The following is a 16,972-nucleotide window of genomic DNA, read 5'->3' as shown; positions in this document are numbered from 1 at the left end:
TTTTTAAACTCTTGCAAATAGGAGCAAGCCCAAATTTAACACTGGCTGGCTTTTTAATGTGGCTTTCTTCTTCACCCACCTTCCCTTCAAAGGGATGCTTGCTTCTCCCTCTCTTTGCCAAAGCATGGTTCAGATAGCAACTACTCAGCTCCGACAAACAAAGCAAGTTAGCACTTGTTAGAGTTACACCCAAGTAACAAAGGAAGCCGAGTTAACATAAAACCACACCTCCTTCCCCTCCAGGTGTCAAAGATAACCCTATTGAAGCTCTCCAGTCCAGCACTAGCCAGGCTGAAGAGAAGCCCAGCCCAGTAGGAAAGAGGAGAGTTACTTGGGCTCATCTACTCCTGCTCAGTTCCTGTACTCTCCCTCCCATCTCCTGTCCTCTCCAGCTCCTACGTGCAGAGTCAGCCTAATGTAGATATGCAAGGACAATTCACAATACCATTTTCTTTCTGTAAAATACCAACTTGGGCAATTTAAACTTCCTTTTTCATTCAAAATAAGCCTCCGAAAGGGTTTGAAAGGGACTGATAAAATGTATTTATGCCATGGTACCGTAGATTCTGCAGAATTATAATACTATAAATAATGAGTAGTGGTGTACTACCCCTTTTGCAGATATTCTTAACCCTTGAACCAAATGACTGTAAGGGTAATGGGGAATTTGGAGCATTAGTGATTCATGAACAGGAGTAGTGTGGGTGGAGTGTATGCTCTGGATCCTAAAGTCACATTTGGTTGCTATCTCATACATATGAAAAACACAGCTGTCTACATTTCTAAGCATACTTAAAATATGAATAAAACACTCTTGCACTGTAAAATGACCTGTATTTTCAAACTCCTTGGCTTGAGTGAAAATTCATCTCACACACAATGACCAAGATTCAGTCTAGGGCAGCAAACTGCTGCATGCTGGGATAGCTCTGAGCTCCTTGTCTAATGGTCTAGTGCTTTAAGAAGGGGTCAGGTCAGATTACTGGACTCAGGTCAGAATCTTGGTGATTCTTACTTGGCTCGGAATCTGTGCTCAGCTGATATTTTGAGTCTCCCCAGTATAAGACACAGACCATATGAGATGTACTTAAATTGTGCCCTGTAGATTGGTTTATAAAACAGTCAACTGCCTGCCTTAATTCCTAGGACTAGTTAGCCCAAAGGCTGGACCAAGAAGGTACTTGAACTGGCAGTGTGTGCAAAGCAGTATGCAGTGGCTTAGAAGAATCCAGCAGATTGAAAGTAGGCAAGCGAGTGTGTAGACGCATTCTTCCAACTCTTGTCTGGAAGCCACTTTACTGCAGCTTTGTGCTCAGTAGCTGTCAAAACCCCAAATTTAAAGCCATTGGCTTAGTGATTAGACTTTGGGTTTTGGGGTCAGGAAGTTAACTTGGGGAGGGGTGTGGAGTTTTTCTGTGGCTGTCTGAGCGACTGCAGAACTGTTTGATCTTTGCAGGCTTTGAACATGATATCTTGCTGCACTGTCCACGGCCTTTGGTGGGCTCTAGGCCACAGTAGGAGAACGTGAGACTGGGTCAGCTCTTTGACATTCAGAGGGAGCGCACCATTGGCTAGATAGTATCTGATGCAAAGCAGGAAGATGAAAGGAGGCCAGGGTGCCACTGCTGTGCTCCTTTATCCCTAGCCCCTGGGAGATACTGAATGCTTGTTATTAGCGACCAGGCTGTACACACGTCACTTAGCCCTAGCTAGGAAGAGGCAGGTTCTGACAGTTTCAGGAGACATCTGTAAACAAACCTCAGAGTGATGCCACTCAAGATCACAGATGTCTAGCAGAAGTCTCTGACCCTCTAGCCAGTCATTCTAACATTGAAATATGTGCAGAAGAAACTTATTTTCAGAGAATCCAAGGAAAAGCAATGGTCCAGTCTCTTAGAAGATGATAAATGCTTCCCTTCCTGAAAATCCAGTGGTGAGTTGATAGACACTCTTCCTCCTGCATTACCAAATATTCTTTCTCTTCCTACTGTAAATATGAGAAGGTTTTAGTAATTTTCTTGTTTAAGAAAAATTCCATGGAGTCATCTCAGAGACATGGCAAGTAATATCCAAGCAGGCCACTGTGGAGGGTCATTATATGCAAAAGCAAAGAGACAGACACAGGAAAACAGGTTCGACATTCTAAGAAAGAAGAGTTGGCGAAGGTCTGTCAGCAGGAGTGAGAAAGCTGGCTTCACAGAAGAGAATGACACATTTGGAGTCTCAGGGGAGAATTTGTCAGGGCTTAGTGAAGCAAGAATACCCTGCTTTCAACCTTTAGCTACTTAAAGATTTTTAGGGTCATAGAAGGAAAAATTAATCTAGAAACCTAAGGGGATGGACAGCATAGTTGTACATGCGATGAGAAGACAAAAGCAGAACTTGAAAACAGAATCGCAGCTCTAAAGATGAGGTTTCCAACCAGTGCCATTTAGAAGAAATAAACTGCAATCTACACATACATATATTTAAATCACTTTTTAGTAGTGATTAAGAAAGGTAAGAAGGTAAGAAGAAATAGCTACAATAAACTTTGTGACTATATTCTACTTAGCCCATGATATCCAAAATATTAGCATTTCAACATATAATCAATATAGTATTACTGTTTACCTTAACTTAATGTGTAATTAATTAAAATTAGATAAAATGATGAATTTAGTCCCTTGCTTTGTTAGCTACAAGTGCTGAATAGCTCAGACTGTTGATGGCTATCAGGAGAGGAGAGGAGATTGTGGAGAGGAGATTGTGGGTCCACAAAAAGGGCTATGAAAGTACACAGCCTTTGTAGCCTTTAAATATGGATCCAGACGACTGCTTTGCCGGAATACATATGTCTTCTGTGAGTCGGGGAGTCTGTCCTTTCTTCTAATACTTAGCTGTAGTGCTTGAATAACCTCCTGTGGGACTATCTCATCCAAGATAGAGAAACTACATCTTTCAGGAGATGATAAAGGCGTGGGAATGGATCCTAACCCACTGCTAATGTCTTCGTCAGTTTGGGTACACTATGTTTTTACCTCAGTACCAAGCTACCTCCAAATGTTGGTGGCTTTAGCCACCAAAAGTTTGTTTCTTACTCATAGTCTATGCCCTGGGTTGATGAAGGGAAGGATTTGGGGAAGAAAGGTTTGCTCTTGGTCCTGAGCTCAATCACTCAGGCATTTGCTAAGTGAAATATTGTTGATTTCAAAGGATGCTCTGGTAGCTCAAGTCAAATTATAGACCCCCAAATTGACACTAACCATTTCCTATCATTGACGAGAACTTATCCCATGGCTGCACTTGATCTGAAATTGACTAGGATGTGCAATCTCCTACAATGTTCCAAAAGATAGGAAGAGGGGTAGAAAGCTGAGGAAATGTGACTATTGACTGTATCATTGACTGGCTGTCTCATTGTCTTTTTGACTCTGGTTGGCTGCTGAAAACTTACATCAGATCATACCCAGGACTGAGAATAGGGTTCTGTGTTGAGCATTTAAAGAAGTGGGCCATGTCTGTTTTGTTAAGGAAATTCTTACTGCTGTGAATCTGTGCTTTTGTGAAGATTTAGGAAGGCAAATTTTCCAACTAGAAGAGGTTCAAGTGGAAGAAAGACAGAGGGAAAAGTGTTTTATTTCTTGCTCTGGCAATAAGTCAAACATACAGCTTTTCAGTTCATATGAAAAGGAGAGTAAGACATTTCTACTCAGAGGCTGGACTTTGTTGAGAAAGAAAATACAAAGGAATTTAGGGAGCAAATTCATGTCAAGCACTAGATAATACAAAAATACAACAAATGTATTTTGAAAGCAAGGAGTGTGAAAACATTAATAAGAAACAAGGAGATTATTTAAAATGGAAGCTATTACCAAGCTTACTTTTGAATTAGAGAATCATCATTTTTTGTAGCAGGAAGTCTTAACCTCAGTTCACAGTTTTGAAAATTAAGTAAGAGAGGTTTGGATTCAGTGCCTGAGATTAGTCAGTTGTGAATCAATAGCCCATTTGGCACTAAGCTCTGGAGTCCAATTATCTGACCAGTGATTATTCCACCCTCGTAAAACAGTTTCGACATTGGACAAATCAAGGCGATTCTCATTATTTCCTGTCTTTGTTTTCATTTTTAGCTCTGACTTCAAGTCTTGGTAGATGAAGATAAACCTTCATGATCTTCCTTGTAGATAAAAATAAAGCTAGGAAATTGTTAAACACTGAATTATGTCCCCTCCAAATGCATGTGTTGAAGCCCTAACTCTCACTTTTAAAGAGATAATTGAGGTAAAATGATGTCATAGCTGGGTCATAACTGGGACCCTACTCTGCTGGAACTGGAGTCCTTATAAGAAAAGACTAAAAGCACCAGACAGCCCCCCTCCTCTCTCCATGCACACAGGAGAAACATTACTTAAGGACTCAGTCAGAAGTTGGTTATCTGCGAGCCAGATAAGTCTCATCTGAAATCAGTGTGATGATCTTGGACTTCCAGCTTCTAAAATGTGAGAAAATAAATTTCTATTGTTTAAGCCACCTGGTCTGTGGCATTTTGTTATAGCAGTCTTAAGACAACTCACACAGGGTTTGTCCCATACTTCTATTCTATAGTAATGTAAAATGTCTTATGAAGGCAGAAGAGGAAGACTATATCATGAATGTCTTCGACTATTACTGAATTCAAGAAAACCAATACTTTTGGTTGGAACCATAATAATAGTAGATGTTGAAGATCACAGGAAGCATGATAAGACATTGCTTTCAAGAAGCAGATAGATGGAGATACAGAAATCTTCATAGTGAAAATCCCTATGGACTATAAACAGTTGGTTGGCCTAGTTAAAAGTGATTTCTGGGCTGGAGATTTAGCTCAGTGGCATAAGCACCTGTCTGACAAGTGTGACGTTTGAACCATGGTACCAAAAAAAAAAAAAAAAAAAAAAAAAAAAAAGCCCAAAAAACAAGTGAATTCTGCTTGGGAGGTTGAAACGCTTCCCCGGGGAGCCAACCTTCTTCCTGCATCTGCATCACACATACTGTATTGGTCAGTACAGTGTACTACACAATAGCGTATTACTCCTGTAAAGGAAGTTGCTGTCAAGCGCCTCTCTCCTCGCTCTTCCCTTCTCCTTTCCTTTCATCTTCCTCTTCTATTTCCTACCCTTCCTCTTCTTTCTCTCATCCTTCTCTTCTTCTTTCTCCTCTTCCTTTTCCTCCTCTTTCTGTCTTCTTCTTCGTCTTCTCCTCCTCCCCTTTTTGCTTCTCTCCTTTTCCTGCTCCTCTTTTTTTTTCTGCTCTGCCTTCGTTTCCCTCCCCTTCTCCTCCTCCATTTCTCCTCCTCTTCCTCCTTTTCTTTTGGGGCACTGAGAATTGAACCCAGGGCTTTTACGCTGAGCTATATCCACAGCCCATTTTTTAAATTTTGAGATGGGGTCTTTTTAAGTCATTAAGTTGTCCAGGCTGAGATCAAACTTGTGATCCTTCTGCTTCACTTTTCTAGAGTGTTGGGATTACAGGCATATATCACCACATATTTCAGACAAATATTTCTCAAAGATCAGTTAGTCAGAGGACCTGACATTTCATTTTGCCTGTAGGTTCATTTATTCCTTCATTGTAAACTTCAATTTTCTTGTTCCTCTACATCAGGGATGCTAGTGGTATATTTTTTTCTAGTACATACTCTGAGTACCTTTGTCAATGTCTGGCATATTATGAACTAAGTATTTATTGAATAATCATTTCTTTTGACTGTAAAAAGATGTAAAAGGTATATATTAGAACCATAAATAAATCTATTTCAACAGATCTGTTTACTTGGTTGAAATGCAAAAGAGTATATGGTATGCAAAAGAGATGGAGATTTGTAAGGAGGTTCTTTCAGGCTGATGAGATATTTTGAATTTGTGGAATTTGAGGAGATGGCCAGATATAAGGATGTATCCACCAAGCATTTGGAAAAGGCAGCCTAGATATAAAGATATATCTATGGGACTCATCTCAGAGGAGATAGCTGAGGTTACACACCAACAGAATTGGGATGAGACTGGAAGTGATAGCAGTATATCAGACTTCCTGCTTTAAGGAGGCAAGTATATTCCAAATTTCACTATTCCACCTCTATCCTCCCCAGCCCTTCTCTCATCTGGTAAGATGTGCTGTCCAACATTCTTTCTTCTGCAAACTTTTTGGACATTTTTCCTTTCATTTGGACTCATTGTTTCTGTGTATCTTCATCTTTCAAAGTAAATTCTATGAAGCCTCCCTGACCTTGCCTCCTATTGGTTTCTTAACTTCTGAATTTTTGCTACATTTTGATAGAGAACCAGCAATCCCTATGTTTTGAATTGTGTATTTCTATCAGCAGAATGCTTTTGATACACACAGATTTTTATCAAAATATGTATCTGCAGTTACTCTAAAACATTACACAGAAATAAGAAAAATATAAAAGGTAAAATATAAAGGAAATGCACAGTATTTTATAAATATGCTAGTTGTGAAAACAGCATGTTATTATTAGCTTATATGTCAAAGAAAAACATTCGCTAGGGACACAATCCATTTTTAATTCTAGTAATTTTTCAAAAGTTTTATCCTTTTTTATTTTAAAGAGAGCAAAACAAAATAAAACAGAACAAAGCAGATCAGAGCAAAATAATGCAAGTAACACAGGATTTCAAAATAAAACAACAGGATATCAACAATGGCCACCATAGTGTCTCTTATTTTCTTCAAAATAGTTGTCCATAACTTCATACACAATAAGTTAATACAAAACAAAATAGTATAAAACCAATCGAAACAAAAGAATGAGAGCCTTACAGGCCTTCAAAACCAGACAATAGGAAATTAATAATGGCTACCATTATTGATTGTTCTCTTCAGAATAGCTATCCATATTTTCATATATATTGAAATCAAATAATAGAAAACAGACTAAAACCAATAAAATCAAAGAATAAAAGCATTATTGGACTTCAAAACAAGATGACAGGAAATCATCAATGGATACTATGCTGTCTTGTTTTCTTCAATGTGGTTGTTCACACCATCACACATAATAAAATCAATTCTTGCAAACTCTTTAAGAGAAGTTCTAGGCATGTATAGACCTATATGTGTACATCTATCCTTTCTGTATTGATACAGAAAACAAAACAAAACAAAACAAAGTATAAGAAAAACAAGAAACAAAAGAGACAAATAAATAATAGTAACAAAGAACCCAAAACAATAGTAACGTAGGGGTTCAAAACAAGGTGGAGGGAACAGAACAAATTTTGTTGTTTTGCATAGTTGTATTCTAAAGTGTTACTCAAATTACCAGATATAGAAATCCAGACTTGATCTAATCCCACAGATAGTGACTGTTTTGTTCCAAAAACTAATAGCATTAGTAATACAATCATTTTAGCAATCTTAAGTATATATATATATATATACATATACATATATATATATACATATATATATATAATCTTTTTTCTCTTCCTTCTTTTCTCCTTTTCCCTATCTGAATTACTTTTTTCCTCTTACCCTTTCACCATATTTATTGAAGATTTAATAACATTTACTCTTTTAGTTTTGTACACTGGGGAGACTATATGGTATTTACACATGCAAGTTTGATTTATTCATTTACCTATAAAAGCCTCAGTGTGATGCTTCTATCTCTTTTAATAATTTCAAAAATGTGTTAGTACTTTTCCAGATGTGAAAATATTATCTTGTGTTTTTTAAAGAATTTATTTTTATCTTGTGTTTATCTCACATTACAATCAATGAAGTACTTACACTAGGTGAGATAAAAATGTCAGCTCTGCTATTTCCTTATTGTTAATTTTTATTTAAGTTATTAGGTATTTTCAATCCATGGATAATTTACAAATTATTTCCGTACCACTTGTCCATTTTATGGGAGCTACATAATCTGATGTTTTAATAATTAATAAATACATTCAAGTGGGGACAAATTATTCAGTTTGTCACTATTGTTAGAAAGTAGAACAGCCGCTATGGACTTTTCCTCCTCATGAAAACACCTTTCTCTCAAGACCCGTGTCTGTGTGTGATACACTGTCTATGTGACTGTCCTGGTGTCATACATCTTTGTGGGTTATAAGTAACCCCTGCTGGAGAACTTGGTCCCATGTGTGTCCAGAAGTACTTGATTATTAGTTGGCTTGGATTGTTCTCAGTATCTTCTCAAATTTGTTAATTAGTCCCTTAAAGTCCAGTGATCATGATGTTTGCCTCTGGTGACAGTTGATAGCACTCATTAGCTCTCTGCTCCTTCATTCATTTCATCTCCTTCAAAAAGTTCAAGTCCAGAGCAACGTAGGGTTCAGTGTTTGAGAGGCTAGCGTCTCTACATGTGGTTCAGAAACAAACCACGTGAGTAGAATAAATCTTTACACCCACAGTTGTTTTTTCTGAAATTTCTAGTTTACATCTCTTTTTAAGGGAAGCTCCTCTCTCCTAAAGTTCCTGTAAATTTCTGACTTCATAGCTTGTGATTAGAAAGCTCTCTTCTTTTGCTGGTGCTACCCCTCTTTTTCCCTTTCTCTTTTACCTAAGCTTCTCTTGAGGCATAGAGTATCTCACCTGATAAGTTGACAGAGAATAAAACAAAACCCAAGTTATAGTTCATATATAGCACTCGCTGTTCAACAAGTAACATTTCTGGGCTGGCATCTTACCATAGCTCCTAGATAAGAGCTCTCTGGGCTGAGCTGCTGAGAGACAGAAGCACCTGAGTCCTCTCCCATGCACAGGGAAATTGCACCTGACAACTGACAGCAATTGGAAGGAACTTCCTTGTGGTGACAAGAAGTTTGTCATGTCCTTGTTCTTTCTGCTCATCATGATTTGTGAATGTGAACAAGACATTTCCCAGGCCTGTACATACAGATGAAAATCCCACCTGCTTCATAAGCTTGTTTAGAGGATTGTTTTGAAAAAATATAACACAAATGTATAGTATCATAACACATTGCTTATCTTCTCAAAACGCTATCCATTCCTTGGCTCTACTGTGCCTGGAATAGGCAGCACTTAAATTTCTCTCCAGGAAGAGATAAGGGGCACCCTAATTCCCAGGAATGAAACTCCTGCACTCACCCTACATTCCAACCTCACTCTCTGTTTCTTTTCATCTGCCTGTTCCTATGTATTTTTAAAACCATCCTGAATAATCAGCTGATAAGCTTAAGTTAAGTGTTTCCCTGAGTTCTGTGAGTCAGGAGTTTACCTCTTTTTTTGCCTTAGTAACTTAGTAGAGTGAGGTCATGGGAACTCGAACAGCCACCCACCCTCCTGTCTTTATTTAAACTAACTGTAGCTGGTTGATCAATAGTCCCTGAGTCCTGGCTCGCAGGTGGTATCAGAAGCCACCTAACTTACGGGAGCTGATGCTATCTTCAGGTGGTTTCCGCTGCACATTTCCTCATTTGCAGGTGGGGAGAAATCCCCATGGATTTTGGGTGTTGTTGAAGTCTAGAAGAAACTGAGCTTGTTTTTCTTTAAAACCTCAGAGCTGGTCTCTGGGAAAAGATTTTGACAACAAAATCTCATACAAAATCACAAAACAATGTAGAAAGATAGTACTTGCAGCTGACAAGTATACTGTGAATTTCAGAAATTGTTCACAGACTTGAAGTAATTAAATTCTGGAATTTTCTTTGTGTTCTCTAAGTAGTTTACTGACATCTACAGGTTTTGGGCTAGGAACCACTGGCTTCCCATCCTGCATAAAGCCTCTGCATAGAACTCTTGACTGCATTAATGAGTAGAAACGACTTTTACTTCAATTTCTACCAATGGTCTTGTTTTAATTATACAGCTGCATTTCACTCAAAAGTGCATGGTGGAAACAGCTGAGCGGTGTTTCTGAGGATAAATGCTCAGATTTAGAGATTCTCATGTAATTGGCTTTCAGGATTTTTTTAAAAAAATGATTCTAACGTGAGACTGCAAACCACTTACAGTAAAAAAATCATTGATTCAGTCAAAATTTAAGGCAAGGAACAGAAAAATGAGAAGTGTTAAAGTGGAAATTTAAACATAATACCTTTGTAAATCAGCTCTTTTTGTGTAGGTAGTACACAAACCAGGAGCTAAAGTCATCAGTTCCTTCAACTATAAATAAATGCCTTTGCTTTCCTGTACTTCCCAAACTGTCCAGCTTGGTGCTGGGTACAGAGAGACAACTACTCGGATAATATCTGTGCTTTGCATCTATTCTTTGATTCTGACATTCTTTTCCATTCCCCTTTGAAACACATTCAATAGCTTGCTCTGCCCATTCATGCACATTAGATAGCTCTGGACAGCCTTGGACATCTTCAACATGTTATTGAACCTAGAGTTAGTCTTTTTTTTTTGTCAAGTATTCTAGCATAAGAGCAATGCCTGCATATGGATGGATGCATAGATAGATAGATACATAGATAGATATATGGATGGATAGATAGAATTTCTTTGCTTTTTTTTTAATTGTGGGGAGGGGGCCACAGAATTCCAGATGAATGCTCCTAGCACCATGGTTTGCCTAAATATATATGCACACACATGAATATCTCAGTTGTTCATGAATTCTCATCAAGAACAGAATGATTTAAAATTTTTTATGCCATTGACACCCCAGCTGAAGAACAACTGTATGGCATAATTACAAAGCATTGCATAATTTGGGCGAGCTTTTGTTCTCACTGTGATCACCCTCTGATAGTTTCTTTTTCACCTCCCCCTTTCCACATTGAATTAAGGCTGTTTTTTCTTCAGAGAATAAAAATGATGTTTTAAGATGAGGTGCAGAAGAAGTGATGGGTGGGAGAGAAATTTAGTATATGACTCATCTCTTTATTGTGGTAAAGGTAATTTTTAACTGTCACTGTACGATCCTTCTACCTAGAATTTCACAGGGGTTGGGAGAAGTCAGTGGAGGAGGCAAATTGTAGGCATAGAAGTCCCTGAAAGAGGACAAGGTTATTAATTGGCTCATGACCTTGAGGAAGTCACAGAGTTCTAAGTTCTAGGTTGCTGTCTTTACAGTGACACTAGACCAGATGACCTTTGAGCTCTTAAATCATGGACTTCTATCATCAAGGAATATAATGCAGTAGGAAGGTGAGAAAATGAACCACATATCTGATAAACATTTTGTGAATCCCAGAAAAAGGAAAAATTCTGGTTTTCTTTGGGTTTAATGTTCTAATAAAATTGGGATAAAGGCTTATAGAACAGTAATATTACCAAATCCCTTGGAAAAGCTGCTAGTTTTTCTCTGATTGAAAGTGCCCAATTTTACTCTCTGGCTACAAGCCATAGCCCTTAAACATGACCCAAGAAGAATAAATGAATCAAAATATGCTATCGATTGTGGGACTTCCTATATTGAAACTTGTTCCACGTGAATCATAAGCCAAGAACACCAAGACCTTTTCTCTCTGTTTTTGTTTTTTGTTTGTTTGTTTTTTGTTTTTTTTTATTTTAATTTTTTTTATTAAGTACTGGTTTCTGAAGGCACACTATTTTTTTTTCCATCCATCATAAAATTAGTAAAACACACAGCAGTGTCTTACAGGCACTTGGGATGCCCGGGGCTGCCACTGTTCCTTGGAAAACATTTCAAACACACATGTGTATTTGTAAAATGTCACTGAGTACAGGAAAATTCAAAAATGACAAAGAGCCATTTGTATCCGATGCCTCCCTTTTCATCTTCTAATGGTTTATAATTCTAGCTGTTCTGCTGGTGGCCTCTAAAGCTAAGTAACATACTGATGGTTTTTTTCTTAATTTCTCCACTTCTACACTGTCTTCTTGCCATACAAAGGTGAGGATTTAGATCATCTCACTATCTCCCTATACCTAGTACTTTTCCCAGTTTTTGATAATAATGTTATTGGTTGTCATCCCTCTCTGTTCACTACTCTTGTAAGTTCAAATACAATAATTTGATTTCTTTCTTGTTCTAAGAAATCACAGGCTCCCTAAATGGCCTTACACTATCAAATTTTCTCCCTAGTCTGTAGTTCCCTCCTTCTGCTGCTAATCTCTGTTCACCCTCCTCCCAGCTACTATTTTAAAATATCATCATCATGGAAGTTGTTAGCTAACACTTAAAAGATAGCCACCGTTTAAATCATTCCTAAATCACACAACACTAATACAATATTAATTCATATTATTTATCTTATATGTTTTATAGTGGATATGCTGATTGTAACTTTCTCCCTGACCTGGTAATTTTAATCTGTTTACCGAAGCTGTGTAGACCAAGTTCTAACCAAAGACTGCTCAGTACATCCTGCTGATTAAAATAACTAAAGAGACACATTCTCATTACTGTTGACAATTTGAAGTGTCAGTCTTAAGTCACAAGAAAATGAGCTTCTTGCCAGCTCAAGAGAGCACTTCTGTTCACCTGAGGGAGTGTTAATTAGCTGATACCAACATCACCCCCTGAGAGTTTACACCTTGCTTGGCAGTCAACCAAACAGTAGGTTAGCATTAAGCCTTGTAAGGATCTGATAAAGACCGGGTTTTTAAAACTGTTTCCCATAGAGTTTTAAAATGTGTATGTTGTTTCTGTGAGGTGCAGCCAGCCTGATTGTTCTTGGCATCAAGAAAAAGGGCTACTCATGGAGGGGAGAGTGCACAATTACTTGTGTAACCTTCCTGGTGCTCTATTCTTGACCAGTCAGATGACAGGCAGCAAAAGAGACTGGAAAATCAAGAATCTTCTGGGGTACAGGGTGAGCCTGGCACTCTCAGGATGGTAACAACTGGCTTTCTGATCTTTCTATTTCTCTGTATATTAGCCCTTACTTGCTTTTTGCTAAGGTTCGTCATGATGAATTAAAAACATAGAGCTTCCAGTACCTCTTTAAAACACTCAGTTATCCAATTTAATTCAGTATTATCCTGGTTTTGAATAGTGGCAATCTATTTGGTTAACAGAAAGTGTCCCATTTTCTGATGATAGCAAGACCGTACACTTTACTTATGGATCCAGAAAGGAGGTTTCCCTCCACTCAACCCACCTCTAATCTTCTGTTTTCAGGCCAGGCAAGAAGAAAATCCATATTGCATTTTGGTGATCCCACATCTCTATGTGATGACCTCATAATGTCTCAGTTCAGAGGAGTATAGAAGTGGGCTGGCCATTCAGAGGAGGAACTTACATTTCATGGGTGATATGTACCTCTTCCCCACCTTGGCTGAAAGCAGCTCCAGTGTGCTGAATGCCATTTTGCTCAGCAAATAAATGCTGGCGCTGAGTAGGATTTTAAAAGTTTTCTGGGATAAGATAAAGGGCTGAGGATAAAAGCAGGGGTCTGTTTCTGGCTCAGCCAGTGGGACCATAGCTATAAACTACCTAAAAAGGATCCAACTAGGTCTAGCAGAGGGGACTTTGGACATAAAGAGTGAGTGTAGAGTCCATAATTATCTTTTTTAGTTAAGTGTCAGAGAAAGCATGTGTAGGAGGTGACTTGGTACAGATGTACAGTGGCCTCGGGAAAATGGGCCACAGTCCGCTCTCACAATGAAAAGCCTCCTTTAGCCTCTGGCTGAGGGAAAGAAGGACTTTCAGCACATCTTCACATGGAATCACAGAGATGGAAATTGCTATTTATTGACATCTGATTTGCTGGCTGTCTGCTTTAATAATTTGTCAGAAACTCAAACCAGCAAAGAAAGAGCTAGTCGGTAGGAGTGCTACTTAGGTTTTCCATCTCAGACCCAATAGCCGCTTTCTCACTGCTGACTACACTGCTGTGAAAGGAGTGTGTATGCGTGTGTGTGTGTGTGTGTGTGTGTGTGTGGCTATAATAGATCAATACCTTTGGCTGTGCACTCTTTGTTCCCACTGAGTACCCAGGGTACCTTAAAAACAATCTCTGGTTTTCACGTGACGTGGATTTGCAGATCTGGACAGTACAAAGCCCATTTTCATTTTTAATCTGGTTCGATGTCATCCCATTAATCAGTCCAGGCCTCCTTTCACACTTGCCAGGGGACATACAGGGAGCCCAGTTATGAGCTGTTAATTAGCTATTACGGGACTGGGACACTTCCAGAGGGTCATTATTCATACTGTTTGAGACTAATACTCATTTAATTAGAACTATTCCTTTCCTGTCATAAATCCCTAGTTAAAATAAATTTAGCTAAAAAATCTGCTCGATTTAAAAGCAGCTAATGGATAATTCCAATTCTGCTGATTTTTTATGGGACAAATATTTGAACAAATGCTGCAGCCCTGCCAAGACAAGCCCAGGGAGATGAAGTCCCAATCAGCTGTTGGCAATGTAGGGGGTGTGTAGGTAGATGGTGACTGTCCATGACACCAAGGAAGTGGACTCTGCTTGGTCCGAATGCTTTCTCAGACATTTTCTATTTTCTTGGAAACGTTGCTAAGAACTTGAGATCTAGCTTATCCAGGGGGTCTCGGGAAGGAACAGGGTAGACAGACATCATTCTTACACACATTCACATGTTATGTATGTGCATTGTATTATTAGGTTACACATTTTAAGTTAAAACCAGGATCTGTGGATGTTCTTGGAGAATAACATGTCCTGGGTAATAAAGTTTGCATTTAGACATACAGCAGAAAGCATTTTGTTCCACTTAGTCTTTTAAAAAGAGTTTCTATAACTTCTTCCAGCTTCAGTAACCAATTGCTATGTAATAAATTGCTTCAAAGTTTAATGGTCCAAAACAATGACCATTTTATTTGTGAGTTGACTTTGGATAGGCCTCCTTAGAGTGGTTCTTTAACTCTATCTGGTTCCTGCTGGGGTTTACTTGGATGCATTTGAGAAGCTTTTGTTTTGTTTTGTTTTATTTGTCTTTTGGAAACAGGGTTTCACTTTGTAGTTTGGGTTTTATGACATGTATGGCACCTCAGAGCTATTTCACAGGGTGGCTCTCTCTCTCTCTCTCTCTCTCTCTCTCTCTCTCTCTCTCCCCTTTCTTCCCTCACTCCCCCCCCCTCCCTACCTTGAGTCTGGTAATGTCATAGAAAACTATCTTCTGTGGTGGTTGGATGCCAAAAGGGAAAGTTCCAAATTTCATATAGAATCTGACAATCTTGTAAGACTCAATGCCCCAAGTTACCCAGTCAATTTCATTTCATTGCTCAAAATAGACCACATGGCCAGCCCAGTCTCAAAAGAAAGGAAAATTGACACCAACTCCTCTAGTTTTCCCAGTGACAAAAAATGTGTGATCATCTTTAATGCTCTACCCAGAACTCGCCACTTGCAAAGACTGCACTTTGTTTAATGATTAAGGGGTTGTATATAGACCATCATCCAGGATGTGAATGATGAACACCATAGTAGTGCAGATGCAGGAAAGGTGGTGAATCCAAGTATCAGTTAAAAATTCTTTCATCTTTGAAAAGCAACCATAATCAAATCTGTCAGTATCATATAGGATGTATTTGCTTGTGACACAGGAACTTCAGAGGTATGCCATTGCCTCTAGAGATTATTGATCCAAAGGTGGGGAATTGCCTTCAGGGATGGTTGGTCCAATGCCATATTGATGTCATTAAATGATATCACTTCTCCCTTCCCATCTATGGCTAGCTGGCTTTGTTGCCAGTATTGTCTTCTCCTGGTTCCATGGCTGTTTAGAGCCAGGGCAGTTGCTTGCTTCCTTGTTCATGTTCAGTGGTTGAGAGAGTATGCTTTTTTTCTCAAAAGCAAGAAAGAAAATTTTCATGAGGCCCTATCAAAGCTCTTCTCTAATCTTATTGATTAGAGTTGGTGCACCATGCATATCTAAACCAATCACTGCCAAAAAGAATGGAACAATTTGTATACTACCCTGTCTTGTCCTGTGCCTGAGGTGGGATCATTTTCTCTGAGAGGCATGAACTATGTGAAACAGTAGCAAGGATAAGAAAGTTAAGTGTATGTTAGTAAAACAGAAGATGATAATTTATATTGTATTAGGTTAAAAAAGTCACTGGGCTGCATTGAAAACAAATCCATAGTATGTTTCTTTTCCTAAAGAAGAAAATAAAAATTCCTTTTCATTGAGAAACCAGAGGGAAATTATTATAGGACGGGTAACATTATAGAGGCAAATCTGGCTAGAATCCTGTTTCTGATAACAATCTCCCTAAAGTCTATTTTCCTTCCATGAATCCTGGATAACAATATGTGATTCTTAGGGTCAGGATCAATCAGCAATTATGTGCGTAGGATACCAAAATAGAGCAAATAGTCCTGCAGAACACTCAAGACATGGGATTCTCCAGGAGCAGACAGCAGGGTTGGTCAGCAGAGCAGGGGCAAAAGGGCCATGGAACACAGGAGTCTATCAAGGCAAGACATGAATGTGTCTGAGAGCCCAGAATGCAAACTCTTGAAACTAGAACCGTCTGGAGTGGGAGGGGTGGTGACACAGAGCAGGGGCAGAGTCCTCTGGGTGCTTCCTCCGCCACGACATGTTTTTTAGAAGTGAAATCAGGTTACAAAGAGTACAAAGGCAGCTTGGAAGGGGAAGTCCTGAAAGGACAGGCAACAGTTTAAGGATATATGTGCTTGTGCTCACTGGGGAGGGGGCTGTGGGGACAGCAGGACCACCTACTTGGTCTTGCCTGGTAGCATGTTAAATCATTAGTTGATGGCTTTACCTCTTGCAGGCCTCCTGCCTCTGTGTTACACCTCGACATGGAAGCAGTGGGAATATCCCGAACCCAGACCAAACCCAAAGGAGGGCAGCTAGAGATCTTGCCATTCTCCCCAGTATCCTACCCGAAGAGCCCTCCACTCCGCTCCCTTTGTTTCCTCTCCTGTTCCCAATGCTGGTTTGGTCTTTATCCTGCACAAGTATATTTGGAAATCAGTAGCTCCTCAGGGAGGAGAAGTTTCCACCATGTGTCATTCAATCTGGATTTTTTCATGTTTGTTGCCCTAACCAATGTGCCCATCTATTCAATACCATATAAAAATCAAGTTTATAAGGCAAT

The 16,972-nt window shown here is 39.0% G+C and overlaps 1 long non-coding RNA gene across 2 annotated transcripts in view; it reads left to right on the top strand.

Annotated features, from left to right (window-relative positions):
• Positions 1 to 1,684: 1,684 nt before the first annotated feature.
• The window catches only part of LOC134476411 (uncharacterized), a 137,305-nt gene continuing 122,017 nt past the window's right edge, over positions 1,685 to 16,972 (top strand). For both annotated transcript variants that reach the window (XR_010048022.1, XR_010048023.1), the window contains exon 1: positions 1,685 to 1,933. This is a non-coding gene — a long non-coding RNA (uncharacterized LOC134476411). The remainder of the gene's footprint in view (positions 1,934 to 16,972) is intronic.

This window comes from Cavia porcellus, unplaced genomic scaffold (assembly GCF_034190915.1).
Source record: "Cavia porcellus strain 051 isolate PalLab524CR breed Dunkin Hartley unplaced genomic scaffold, mCavPor4.1 scaffold_6, whole genome shotgun sequence".
NCBI classification, from domain to species: Eukaryota; Metazoa; Chordata; class Mammalia; order Rodentia; family Caviidae; genus Cavia; species Cavia porcellus.
Note: the sequence above shows the minus strand (reverse complement) of the source record. Positions and strands in the feature narration are given on the sequence as shown.